The sequence below is a fragment of the Podarcis pityusensis genome, assembly GCF_964106645.2.
Source record: "Podarcis pityusensis genome assembly, chromosome: 2".
In the NCBI taxonomy this organism is placed as follows: domain Eukaryota; kingdom Metazoa; phylum Chordata; class Lepidosauria; order Squamata; family Lacertidae; genus Podarcis; species Podarcis pityusensis.
The window spans coordinates 122,120,814-122,135,023 of record NC_138029.1 but is presented as its reverse complement, the minus strand read 5'-3'; the positions used below and the strand labels follow the sequence as shown (position 1 = coordinate 122,135,023).

Below are 14,210 nucleotides of genomic sequence, written 5' to 3'. Positions count from 1 at the left end.
GGCAATTATTAGCCTGCGGCTGCCATGTTTTACTGTTCTGTGTCAAAAAGGAGCATTAGGCCAGAACTGGATCAGGGCCCATTAATATCAGAAATAATCTGTTTCCTAAGCATTTTGGGTTGTGTTATTTTGGGAGTTTCATTCTGTCTGATTTTAGTTGGAAAACGTATGGCCAGTTACCTGGGAGGGAAGGAGCCCCAGTGAACTCCATGGGACTTGCTTCTGAGTAAACCTGCATAAGATCCCACATCTACAGCATTTATTATACATCTGTACTTTCTTGATTGTCTCGCAGTCTACACTTAGGGACCCTTTAGAAAGGTCTTTCACCCCCTTTGTCCAGTTATGGCGATTTCTGCCACACTCCTCCCCCTACCTCCTGCCCCATCCAGCCTTGGAACTGTTACGTTAGGAATCACTAAACTCAGTAAAAGCTGGTAGACCTCTGGCCAAAGCCTCTTGGCACACATTTTTGTTTTTTAAACTTTCTTCTGAAATGAGTCAGAAGATGTTAGTCCTTTTGAGACGTTAGTTGTGTGAAAGGAGCCAGCATGCTGAAAGGGTGGGAGGAGGCATTTGTGTTTAGCCCCAAAGTTGAGTGACTCCCCCCTCCAATTGCAACCTTGGAGCAGAACTTCAGGAGTGGGAGCCTCTGCTGGGTCAGGAGGGAGATCTTTCTATGATTTTGCACCTCTCGTTTCCTGATGCATATCATTTATTGCAATTGCTTAGCTCAGAAAATCCCAAACAAATGAGGTGGCCACTTCAAAGGTGCCACGGACAGTCCTGGAAATGTTATCTGATTCTATTTAAAAACAATGTTGAAGGTATAGGTGTATCGGGATTGATCCCACTTAACATCTTGAGGAAACGGGAGGGGAGTGAGCTTCATTCATAAAATGAGAAAGCAATTTATGCTGAAGAAGCAATGAGACAAAGCAACTTCCCTCCAAGCAAAAGCTCCATATCCAGACCAGCTGGTGGGGTTTGTGGTTTGTTGTTTGCATAGATCAACCACAAACCATTGTTTGAGTGCATAAAAAGAACTCTATCACCTTGGGACATGGTCTTGGAAAAGATTCTTCTTCTTCTTTTTCATGTTGAATAGCTCTAGAAGGAGGACTCCAAAGTAGCACTGTTACAATAATTCTACTTCCCAGAGGGAGCAATTTCCCTTCTCCTCCCCCTGCACACCTTTCTGGGGCTTCTCCCAGCCCCCAGCCCTACCCCACCCCCCCAGCTGATTTGAGGGGGAAGGAGATGGGGAGAAAGCCCCAGTTGTGTAAGTAAGACTTGGTTTTTAGACTAGCTGTGTTAGCTGAATCCAGCCCAGGATTTCTGTTGAGAGAGGCTTCTGTAATGCAAGACATTCTATACCCAAACTCAATTCAGCTGTAAGCCAAAGGCTCCTGAGATGAAACGGGAAGCCTAAATCAGAAGTGAGAGCAACCTGGTGTCCTCTGGGACAGCCTCTCCTCCATTGCTGAGCTCCCTCAGGCTACCAAAGAGCAACAGAACTCTGTGCATGGCCAGGAGCAACCGTTGCCATTTCCCATCCTGTCTTGGGGTGCCTGACGTAGCTTCTCTCCATGGTTTTGTTGTGGGAAATCAAAATGGCTGTCTGCTGACCCTGCTGGCTGGCCTAGAGGAGACAGGGCTGGGGTCCTCAGCACCCGTGGGCCCTGCCAGGGGTCTGGGGTCTCAGCGGGTGCCGTGTGATGCTACCTGCCAAGTGAAAACACCAGATCAATCCTTCAGATACTGCAATTGAAGAGCATTAGCATATATTAGAACATATGTATATATGTTCAAGGTATCTGGCCCTTGCAGGAGCAGAGGGAGGTGGGGCAGGGAAGGGGCACTCAGCTCTGGGGGGCAAAGATGTTGGGAAAACGCCCAGGAAGGCCACCACCTTCCCAAGACACCGGGCGTCTCTCTGGTGGTCACCCTCTGGCTGTAAATCTTCCTCAGTCCAGAGAGACCGGTGATAAGCGACCCCTCCCCCCTGAGAGGAGCACACTCGTCTTCTGGCATCTCATAGCAGAAGAAAGAGTCAATCAGTAGCTCTAAACTACTTTATTTACAGTCTATATACAAAGAATCCATCAGCATGTCTGCTCTCTCTGAGCAGCAGTACAGAACAGCATCACACACAGAAGTGAAACTAAACTCTCCAACAAAACTCCAACAATACTGAGACTTCCTGTCTCATGCTCTCAAGACACTCACATGATATAAACAACCACAGTGCTACTACTGAGCAGCTTGGGTGGATAAAAATCCTAACAAAAGAGCAGCCAAGCAAGCAGACTCCCGGTCTGTCCTCTCACCAGGAAATCTCCCAGTTCTTCACAGCATAGACTGACCTGATGGTGCTGAGCACAGGCAGGCAGGTGATATGGGCTGGCAGAAGGGATTCATGGCCTGAGTGGAGATAATTCCATCACTGGCTCCCTCTCGGCTGAGGACTGAAGCAAAACTAGAAGTAACCTGAAGGAAGTCTGGGGCTCCCCTGACCCACACAGATCCCAAACCCGAGACATGCTCAGCTGCTGGCTCTGGCTTCCTGCATTGCCGTTTGCCCCTTGTGTAAATACACACACAGCATTGCCTGTAGAAGCTGGCTGGGGAGAGAGAATCTGGGGGGAGAGAGATGGAGGGGAAGAGGAGACCTTCTCTCTTGAAAGGGCCCCCAATGTGTGGATGTCCCCCTTCCATGTTGCCCCTTTCCTCTTTCAGGGGGGAGGATGGGGGGGCAGCTGAGGCGCCCCTCCCAAAGGGGCAAGATCTAGAGGAGCAGAGCTGGGGGGAAAGAGGGACAGACTGTGACCTCCGACCTGCAAGGGATGCTCCTCTTGGACAGGAAGGGAAACCCCACCCCTCCCCCGCCTCCAGGGAGTCGGGAGGGATTGTAGTGTTTGTTTCAGTGAACGTATTATGCGGATGAGCCTTCAGAAAGATACAGTGCTGGTTGATTTTTCTCACCTCTGACTGCTGCCTCTTCCCTGAGTCTGAGGCAAATAAATCCTTTTTCCTGGGCTCTTTTGCTGATGGGGGAGGGGCTGCTCTGACCCCCCTTGACCTCCTGGGCCTCTTTTGGTCCTTCCAGGGATCCACACCTATCAGAAAATGTACGGCTGTGAGCTGAGGTCAGACGGGCGCAAAGGAGGGTATAGGCAGTTTGGCTTTGATGGGAGGGACTTCATCGCCTTTGACAAGGAGACCCTCACCTGGACAGCAGCTGATACAGGGGCCCAAGCGACCAAGAGGTACTGGGATTCTGACTTGGCCGGGAACCAGTACCGGAAAGTCTACCTGGAGGAGATTTGCACTGAGTGGCTGCAGAAATACCTGGACTATGGGAAGGAGACTCTGCTGAGGACAGGTGAGGGGGGGCAATGGGGAGGGGAGGGGGGCTCAATGGAGCAGTTTCCCTTCAAGCTACCCCCCTTAAACAGTCTTCTTTTTTGCACCAAACAGCAAACACTCTTCTTGGTGGTGGTGGCAGAAATAAGTTTGGGACTCTGGGAGGAGAAAAGGGGTCACTTCAGACTATGATGGGGGGGGGGGAGAGATGTTTAAAAACAGCCCCACGTGTCCCTTTGGCTAGAATATTTTTCCATGGGGAACATACTGAAGTGTCGTCTTCCCCAACCCCGTGCCTTGAGATGGTACAGTCCACTCTTCAGGAATCTGGCCCAGGGTTTCAATCACATCATCAAGTGTTTTGACTGGGATGGACCATTGCACAATGGGGTGGGGGCTTGGGAACTCAGCCCATGCGAATCCTGCCCTATATTGAGAGTGAAATCCATCCTTCCCCTTAGGAAGCAGGGCCTGACCAAGGACCTCCCTCTGTGTCCTCCAGGACTGGGAAGTTAAGGCCCAGCAGTTAAGGCCCAGTAGACCAAGTGGGGCTCCTGGGAGGTCACATGACCAACCCCTAGGTCCCCATGAAAAGGAAACGGTGGACACTTGAGCAGAACAGTTGTCCCAAGTCCATAGCGCCTTCAGAAGGTGTCCCTGCTTACTCCCAGGTAAGGGGACAGAGGATTGCAGGCAGCACACAGGGAGAGAGTAGAGACTGTTGGAGCAGATGTAAGAGTGATCAGTTTCCCTTTTAAAAAACAAAACCCTGCATCCTACAAAAGATTTAGAAATTCCGAGTGCATCTATATCACTTTTGCTGGCTATGTTGTCCAGACCGAGGAGTTTGGTTGGTATCCTTGAAGTTGCGTTCTGTCGTGATGGATCTGCTGCAGATGGGGAGGGAAAGTCAGACCAGCCAAGAGGAGCATAAGGGGTCCTGTCTCTCTCTTACTAGTTCTGCTAAAATGAGAATTAATTACAGGTAGGTAGCCGTGTTGGTCTGCTGCAGTCAAAACAAAATTAAAAAATTCCTTCCAGTAGCATCTTAGAGACCAACTAAGTTTGTTATTGGTATGAGCTTTCGTGTGCATGCACACTTCTTCAGATACACTGAAACAGAAGTCACCAGACCCAGAGGGTGCACCTATCAGCCAATCACCCATTCCCACCACCCTTCTGAGTAATACCCCTCCCCACCCTCTCACTATATATAAGGGTCTGGTGACTTCTGTTTCAGTGTACCTGAAGAAGTGTGCAAGTTGTCCTATTTGAGTAGTGTTAGAGCTTTGCAAGATGACAAATTAATTTGTGCCCAGTCCTCCCTCCCAAAGGAGTCTGCTTTGGCAATCAAAGGATAAAACATCTGTCAGAGCTGCTTCCAGATCCTAGCTCACAGAGGATCACGCTAGCCAGCGATCATTAAATAAAAGTCTTTATTGAGTTACAGTTTCCATTCTCAAGCTGCTGCGTGCAACTCTACGTCTCATGGTTAGATCGGCGAAGCTCCATCTGAGTCTCCGCCCCTTGTACACCAACTTAATATCCTAGCCTTGCTCCACCTTTTCCGCCTGACTGTTCTTCTCTGGGTCCCTCTGCCCCCCGGGGTCTCTTCCTTCCGGGATTCCTCTGACGCTGACCCCCCTGACTCTTCTCCCTCCTTTCGGCGGGATTTAGGACCTGGCTCCCTTTCCGGGCTGCCTACTGCGCCACTTTCCTGTGCATTTGAACTTGGCACGCGCGCCCAACCTTCCACCTTCCGTCTGACCGTTTCTTCGCTCCCCGATGGAGGTGTGGCCACTCCTGACTCGTGCCCTCCCCCCTGTTGTGAGCTGCCAGCGCTTGATCCCTGGCGCCCTTCCTCTTCCCTGCTCTCTGGCGGTGACGCTGGTCCTGATTTCCAACTGCTCCCCTCTGAGTCCCCTCTGGCTCTATCTTCCTGGGGTGTCCCCCTAGGCTCCCCCCTTGCCCTGGCCACTGGTGCTCCTTTCTGTGAATCTTCTGATTCACTGGAAAGACTCGGAGATCTCGGGTCGTCGTCATCACTCATCTTTTCTTCTGCCTCCTCTCCCTCGCTCTCTGTTTCCTCCCTTGCCCTTGCCTCTGCTCCTGAACCCCTGACATCCATCCCCCCCTCGAAGCCCCCTCTTCCCCCCTCCCCTCCTTCCGGTGCGGGATCTGGGAGCTGCCGTGTCAGGGGGACGAATGTCGGATACAGTTCGCTTCCCGTGGCGGGCCGCCATCCGAAGTCTTCCGGTTCTTCCTCCCTGCTCTCGTTGATGACGGTCACCTCCGCTTCCATCTCTGTGCCACCGTGCTCGAAACCCGGGTCGTCCCCGAAAACGTCCATGTCCGTCTCTCCCTCGTTGCCTTCTGGAGACGTTGCTCGTCCTGGACCCTCCAGCCACCTTCTGCGGAACTGCTCCTCTGGTCGATCATCCCACCAATACGAGGGTTCTGAAGCAGATCCCGAGGGTGACCCCTCCGGGGAACGGGCGTCTCGTGTCGGTTCCTCGTCCGAGTCGAACCCCCGGAACGTGCTGGCTGAAAGCGTGGGCGTGAAAAGCCAGTCGTCGAAAAAGTCTGCTGGCATTGGCCTATGTGGGAAGAGGGCATGAAACTCTTCTTTGAGCAGAGGTTCGTCTAAAGCGTAGCCCGGCACCCAGCTGTTGGCACTGGCCGGGGTGCCCTCCTTGGCGAGAAGGTATTCTATCCCCTCTTCCCCCCATCTGGAGTCCAAAATCTCCGTGACTTCGTTGATGCGCTCCTCCTGTGCCACTCCCCCTTGCCCGGTTCTCTCTCGGAGCGGACCCGGTGCCGTTCCTGGTTCCTGAAACCTGTGAGGTGCCTTGTAGGGAGTGAGCACCGATCTGTGGAACACCGGATGCATTCTGGAACCCTCCGGAAGAGCCAGCCTGAAAGCCACCGGGTTGACCTGTTCGTCGACTTGGTAGGGCCCCAGTTGTTTATGCCCTAGTTTCTTCTTCGCCAACGACCTGGCCGGCACTGCGTGGGCTGCTAACCAGACCCAGTCTCCCACATGGATCTCTTCGCCAACCCTTCTGTGTTTGTCCGCTTGTACCTTGTATGCGTGTTTAGCCAGCTCCAGGTGCCGCCGCAGCTGATCGTGGACCTCCTGCAACTCCGACGCGAACGCATCTGCTGTCTGCGGCTCCCCCTCCCCCATTCTTTCCAGTCCCGGGAAGGTTCTGGGGTGCCTCCCGTTGTTGGCGAAGAACGGCGTGACCCCCGTGGACACGTGCTTCGTGTTGTTGTAGGCGAACTCGGCGAGAGGCAGGTAATCCACCCACGTCGCAGGCTGTTGATTCGCATAACATCTCAGGTACTGCTGCATGATGGCATTGACCCGCTCCGCTTGCCCGTTGGTCTGCGGGTGTCTAGCCGACGCCAGGTTGATCTTGACGTTCAGGAAGCCCATCAGCCTCTGCCAGAAGTTTGAGATGAACTGTCGCCCTCGGTCGGACAGAATAGACCGCGGCAGACCGTGAACCTTGAACACGTGGTCTATGAACAGTTTGGCGGTTTGTTCCGCCGTGGCCACCTTCGCACACGGAATGAAATGTGCCATCTTGGAGAACAAATCCACCACCACCAGCACAGCCGTCTTGCCCCTCGAGCTGGGCAGATCCGTGACAAAGTCCAGGGCCACTCTCTCCCATGGCTCGAACGGAGTTTGCAGCGGTTCCAGCAGTCCGGCCGGCGGTCTGTGCACTGGTTTGGACCTCTGGCAGGTGTCACACCTCGCCACGTAGTCCGCGACTTCCCCTCTCATTCCGGGCCACCAGAAGTCTCTGGCTACTAATTCCACCGTCTTCTCCTTGCCAAAGTGCCCGGCAGTGGGCGCGTCGTGCAGCTGCTGCAGTACCTTGGCGCGAAGTTCGTCTCCCGGCACGTAGATGGCCCCTTTACGGATGAGCAAACCATCTCGCAGCTGGAACTCGTCGGTCGCTGCCATGCCCCTGTGCACCTCTGCCATCTTTGCTTGCGCGAAGGAGTCATCCTGCAACGCTCGTCGCACCGCATCCAGGTCAACTGTCGCCGCCGCGCACGCCCACACTGTCGGTGCGAAGATGTGCATGGCGGCCGCTGGCGTTGCCTCCTCCAGATACTGTGGCTTACGGGAGAGAGCATCCGCCATGATGTTGGTGTCCCCCGGGATATACTCTATTCGGAAGTCGAAGTTCGCAAAGAACTCAGCCCAACGTATCTGCCTCTGGTTCAGGAACTGTGCCGTGCGCCAGTGCTCTAGATTCTTGTGGTCCGTGCAGACCTGCACCGTGTGCTTGGCGCCGATCAGGAAGTGCCTCCACGCTTTGAACGCTGCATGAATGGCCAGCAACTCCCTGTCCCAGATGGTGTAGTTCTGTTCGGACTTGCTGAGCTTCCTTGAGTAAAACGCTCCCGGCCTCCAAACCCCCTGCGGGTCTTTCTGCAGCAGGACTGCTCCCACGGCTCTGTCCGAAGCGTCTGTCTCCACCCTCATCGGCCTGCTGGGGTTGACATGAAGCAGCTGCTCTTCCGACGCGAAGAGACGCTTGAGTGCCTGAAAGGACTGCTCCGCCTGCTCTGTCCAGATGAACTTCTTTTTCTTGGAGCTGAGCGTGTCCGTGATGGCCGCTGTCTGCATCGCAAAGCCTTTGATAAACTTGCGATAGAAGTTCGCGAAGCCGACAAACCGTTGGACCTCCTTCCGGTTGCGTGGGCTTTTCCAATCCAACACTGCTCGGACCTTGGCGCTGTCCATGGCGAGCCCTTTATCAGACAACTTGTAGCCCAGGAAATCCACCTCCGTCACGTCGAATTGGCACTTCTCCAGCTTGGCGTAAAGCCTATGTTGCTGTAGCCTGCTCAGCACTTCCTTGACGTGTCTGTCATGCTCCTGCTGCGATTCCGAAAAGATCAGGATGTCATCCAAGAAACAGACGCACGTCTTGTAGAGGAGCCCCGCCAACACGTGATGCATGAAAGCTTGAAAAACGTGGGAGCCATTTTGCAATCCAAAAGGCATAACTCTATATTCGTAGGTGCCCAGGGGCGTGAACATGGCTGTCTTCCACTCATCTCCCTCCCGCATGCGAATGAGGTTGTATGCCCCTCGCAGGTCCAACTTGGTGAACACTCTGCCCTTCCGTACCTTTGCGAGGAGGTCGTCGATTCGGGGCATGGGGAAGTCCGATGGCTTGGTCACACTGTTCAAGATGCGAAAGTCCACTACAAGTCTTTTTTGGGGCGTGTCCCGCTTCTTAACAAAGAATACCGGACTGCCCCCCGCTGCCTTGGACTCTCGGATGAAACCGCGCTCCAAATTATGATCTATGAACTCTTTGAGTTCCTGCAGTTCGTCCTCAGACATGGAATACAGCTTCCCTTTGGGCAGCGCCGCCCCCGGCAGCAGGTCAATTTTGCAGTCATATGGTCTGTGGGGGGGTAGCCTGTCTGCCTCCTTCTCGCAGAAAACCTCCAAAAATTCTGCGTACTTGTGGGGAACCGCTTGCAGCGTGCCTAGCTGCAGCTGTGACTCCTCTTCCCCTCCTTCCTGCCTGGGCACGATGCAGTGTTCAGCGCAAAAGGAAGAGCCGAAGGTCAGCTGCCTCTGGTACCAAGCCAGCGTTGGGCTGTGCTTGTCCAGCCAACTCATGCCCAATACAATGGGCGTGTCCGATAGTTGAGTGACATTGAAGCTGATGATTTCCCTGTGATTCCCAAGTCGCATCACCATTGGTGGCGTCTGCTTCACCACTTGCCCCCCTAGCAGCTCCCTGCCATCCACCGTGACAACCTGCAGGGGCAGCGTGGCAGGCAGCAACTGTATAGCGTGCCGGTCGACAAAGTCCTGCCCTATAAAGTCCGCATTGCTTCCGGAGTCAATGGTGATTGGCACGTCCATGGTGATTCCATTGGGCAGCTGGAGCGACGCGGTGAGCCTCACTACCGGTTTGGGCGGGAGGGGGTCCATGGGCTGTAAAATCTCTGGGGACTGCTTCACTGACACGTCTGGCTGGGCCCCAGTGCCTCTTCCTCCAACCAGACTCCGTCGTTTCCCTGCTGTGGTTGTCCTTGCTGCGTTGCTGCAGTTACCATTGCTGAGGCTGCAGTGTGCTTGTGGAGCCTCTGGGGACACTCTTTCGCCATATGCTGTGGATCATCGCAGATGTAACACTTCCTGTTCCCTCTAGGAGGCTTCGCTTTCACTGCTGCCGGTGCTAGGGCTCTGGCTGCTGACTGAGCCCTTGCACCTCCAACCTCCATAGGTTCCGCTCCTCCTCCTGGCGGAGGCGTGGATTGCGCACGCGCTGCTTCTCTGGGAAGGAAGGAGGAGCCCCTGGCTGGTTCGCGCCCTCCACGCCCTTCGTCCCTGCTCCACGGACGTCCTTCCAGCCGCACCCCCACCGCCAGCGCCCTCTGAACGATCTCCTGCGTGGTCCGGGGTCTCTCCCCCCTCGCAATTTCATCTTTAACCGAGCCGTGCAATCCCTCCCAAAACAGGTCTCTTACAGGAGCCGAATCTCTGTCCCATTCCAGGGCACTGACCAAAGCGAAAAAGCGGCCATGGTACTGCCTTACGCTGGCCCTCCCTTGCTTCAGTCCATGTATCTGCTGCCGAGCAAGATCCACGTCAATGCTTGATAAAAAGCACCCATCCATCGCTTTAATAAAGGCATCCGCATTTTGGAGCGCCGGATCCTTATCTCTCCACAAATTGCGCAGCCATGCTTTAGCATCTCCATGCAAATGGGACATGATGAATCCCACCTTCTCTTGCTCATCTCTAAAGTCTTTGTTCAGCAGTTGCAGTGCACACATTACATCTGCTCTAAAGTTGGGGTACTGTTGCAAATTCCCATCGAAGTGAGAGACCAGACCGCCTGTTCGTCTCCCCAACCCAATCCCCTCCGGTTTGGGTGTCAGTTGCCCTTGCTTCGTAAGCACTTCCAACCTGACCTGGAGATCCCTGTAGGCGGCAGCTGCGTCCTCCTCTCTCTTCCTGGATGCAAGAGCCTCGGCATTCAGTCGTGTCACTGCTTCTCTGAGTTCCACTATCTGCTGTTCGGCCGTCATGTTGTCTGCCGTTCGTGAGCTCGCTAGTAGGCACCCGCTTTCTCTCCTCTCCGCGAGGACGTAGATGCCCACAATCTAGGGATGGAGCTTACTGTCAGAGCTGCTTCCAGATCCTAGCTCACAGAGGATCACGCTAGCCAGCGATCATTAAATAAAAGTCTTTATTGAGTTACAGTTTCCATTCTCAAGCTGCTGCGTGCAACTCTACGTCTCATGGTTAGATCGGCGAAGCTCCATCTGAGTCTCCGCCCCTTGTACACCAACTTAATATCCTAGCCTTGCTCCACCTTTTCCGCCTGACTGTTCTTCTCTGGGTCCCTCTGCCCCCCGGGGTCTCTTCCTTCCGGGATTCCTCTGACGCTGACGCTGACCCCCCTGACTCTTCTCCCTCCTTTCGGCGGGCTTTAGGACCTGGCTCCCTTTCCGGGCTGCCTACTGCGCCACTTTCCTGTGCATTTGAACTTGGCACGCGCGCCCAACCTTCCACCTTCCGTCTGACCGTTTCTTCGCTCCCCGATGGAGGTGTGGCCACTCCTGACTCGTGCCCTCCCCCCTGTTGTGAGCTGCCAGCGCTTGATCCCTGGCGCCCTTCCTCTTCCCTGCTCTCTGGCGGTGACGCTGGTCCTGATTTCCAACTGCTCCCCTCTGAGTCCCCTCTGGCTCTATCTTCCTGGGGTGTCCCCCTAGGCTCCCCCCTTGCCCTGGCCACTGGTGCTCCTTTCTGTGAATCTTCTGATTCACTGGAAAGACTCGGAGATCTCGGGTCGTCGTCATCACTCATCTTTTCTTCTGCCTCCTCTCCCTCGCTCTCTGTTTCCTCCCTTGCCCTTGCCTCTGCTCCTGAACCCCTGACAACATCTAAAAATAGTTCCACCATGGACACTGACTGGGGAAGATGCCAAGGGAGGTTGAGGAATCCCATTTATTTGCAGTTCTTCTTAATTTCTGCGGATGTGAGGAGATTCTGACACTCTGGGAGGCAGGACTAGGTGGCTCCTTAGGTCTGCTCTAAAAATATACAGGAGTCATCCAGGCTTTCGTTGTGGGTGTTGATATCTTTTAACTCCAGTGCTTCAATTTTTGCAGAGGCTCCGGTGGTGAAGGTGACCAGGAAGGCAGACTATGACGGCCTGGAGACCCTTGTTTGCCAAGTCCACGGCTTCTACCCCAAGGAGATTGATGCCAACTGGGTGAAGGATGGGGAGGTCTGGCAGGAGGGCACCCTCCGAGGATTGGTCGCCCCCAACTCGGACGGGACCTACTATCTCTTGCTCAGTGTCCAGATCGACCCCGAGGAGAGGGAGCGCTTCCGGTGCCGCGTGGAGCATGACAGCCTGGAGAAGCCTCTGGACGTGGCCTGGGAGGAGCCAGGTGAGAGACAGGCAGGAGGGGAAGGGGTGGGCTCTGGGAGGGGGATTTCCACCCAACTCCTCCCTTCAGCAGCAGCACAGCTCAGATGGGGAACCCCAGTTGGATCCTTTGTGTGTCTCTGGAGGCAATTATTAGAATCTGGAGTTTTTGACAGATACAGCCTTTTCTGGCAAGTGTCCTTGAACTCAAATTGGATGTCGTAGGTAAAAACTGGCTGTAACCTTTTTGCCTTTCAGCCCAAGTAGTTGTGATGTCACAGAATTTGGGCAGATATTTTACTTCTTCAAAATCAAATGTGTCAGCACAGTGTGTGGAAAAAAACTTTATTATGGCATCCATCTGTGGAAAGATTTCATCTCTATAGGGGCTTGTGGGGACCTTGGGAGGAGATGAGGGTTGTTTGGGGGGCATTTTTGGTTATCCTCTCTCCTTGGGACCTCCTTGCATTTCAAAGGTCTGGTGTTAGGGTTGCCATATTTTGAAGAGCAAAAAAAGAGGACTCTGGAGTGTGGTGGTTAAGGGTAAAACCTTCCGAGGGTCCTGTATCTGGGGAGGAGCTTCAAATGGAAGCTGCAGTTCTTTGTGTGAAGTGTACTTTCACTTTTCGCTGAGATAGAGAGAGAGAGAGAGCGCGCGCAAGATGTGCTCAAGTTCAGATGGAGATATAAATAAAAATTATTATTATTATTATTATTATTATTATTATTTGCTTTGATTAATTATCATATTTTTTTTCTGTGTTTATTGTAACTATGAACTTCAATGGTTTGGCTAAAGAGATAAGGGGAAAACAATTCTCCCTAACACTTCAGTTAAAATTGCTACAGGCAGTAAAGAGGGTTAAAGTGGCTTCTTCCCACACCTCTGGCTATTTGAGGCACTTTAGCAATTTTTTAGGCACAGAAGGTGTGTTAAGATGGCTGCCACCTACACTGCCAACTGTTTTCGATGCAGTGACAAAATTCCAATGCTTCCTTTAGTATTTATCGGCACCAAAGAGGTTTGGAAGATGGTCGCCACCCTCACTTCTGGTTATTTGTGGCACGATAACAAATGACCTGAGGGGAATCAACAATGTGGCTGTGACACTCGCTTAGGTAATCTAGAAAAACAAATGAAACAACCTCCACATGGCTGACTTACGCACACTCACTATGGCTGAAAAAGGGGCTGCGAGCTTAAAAGAGGGAGCCCCGGACTGACTACTTCACAGTGAAAAAGATTCTCACTCGCTCCTCCTCACACTTGCGCCCAGCTAGAAAAACTGATATTCATCCCTACTCAGCCCAAAAAACTGCTGGGAAGAGCAAGCAGGTTTTTTTCATAACAACACTCGTCTCACACACACTTCCAGGAAAGCTGCGGCTTCAGGAAGTCAAGCAGAATGTCTAGCGGCAAAACTCCCTCTTTCCCAGCAGGAGCCCATAAACACATGCACATCCACACCCAGATGCTTTTTCCTAAGGGGTTGTGTCTTCCCTGAAGGCCTGTAATGCTGGGCTCTCAGAGGGGAGGGAATCCCTTCCTCTCAGGGTCAGGACAGAGAAAGCTGAAGCGCCTGAGCAGGAGGAGACCTGCTTTTAAGTCTGGAGTCTGTGATGCAGCAGGTGTCCCTGTCAACTGTCTTCCTTAAATGGTTATTTTGAAGACCTCTGATCCTTTACTCTGGTGGGGAAAAGGACCATTGTATTGGGGCCACTACAGAGAAGACCTTGGCCTGTTAGGAGGGAGAAAGAGGGCCTGCTTTGCACACGTAAAATCCTCCCGGGCTCATAGCTCAGCACCTCCACTCCAATCTCCTGCTTGAGGCCTTGGGGAGCTGCTGCTGCCAGTCTGAATAAAAATGTCTCTTGTCCCCTTTTAGTCAATCTGGGGCTCATTCTGGTTGTCATGGCTGCCATCCTGCTGGTCTCTGGGATCATCGTCTTCATTCGCAGTAAGTAAACCCTGGATGCATTTGCTGCCTCTCCTGTGTCCTTCTGTCTCGCCCTCCGACTGGGAATGTGCTGGTGGAGCTTCCTGGTATCTGCCGCTGGCATCCCTACAGAGACCCCTCCCCATAAAACACCCTTTGAACATGAACCAAAAGTCCTGTTGGCCATTCCTTTGTGCTCACTTTGGGCTCAGGAAGTTCACTTTCCACCCAATGTTTTAATCAGTCCTAAGCCTTCAGTCCTGTACACACTTAGCAGGGAGTCTTCCTTACAAATCTTTAGGCGCCAGGCAAAAACGTTTCTCTTGAACCAGGCCTTGGGCCTTTTAAATGTGAGTTACTGGTTTGTTTTTGTTTTATTATGTATTTTGTGCTCTTATTTTGTATTTGTATGTTGTGATTGGCCCTGCCGTCTTCAGATGAAGGGTAGTATACAAATTTAATCAATCAATATTGATCT

The 14,210-nt window shown here is 52.9% G+C and overlaps 1 protein-coding gene and 1 pseudogene across 2 annotated transcripts in view; both read left to right on the top strand.

Annotated features, from left to right (window-relative positions):
• LOC308469856 (major histocompatibility complex class I-related gene protein-like) overlaps positions 1–14,210 on the top strand; it is a 116,086-nt gene that overhangs the window by 45,851 nt on the left and 56,025 nt on the right.
• The window catches only part of LOC308469927 (major histocompatibility complex class I-related gene protein-like), a 72,735-nt pseudogene that overhangs the window by 5,552 nt on the left and 52,973 nt on the right, over positions 1–14,210 (top strand). The window contains exons 3-4 of the transcript XR_013991603.1: positions 3,110–3,385; positions 11,533–11,817. The product of XR_013991603.1 is annotated as a major histocompatibility complex class I-related gene protein-like (transcript). The remainder of the gene's footprint in view (positions 1–3,109; positions 3,386–11,532; positions 11,818–14,210) is intronic.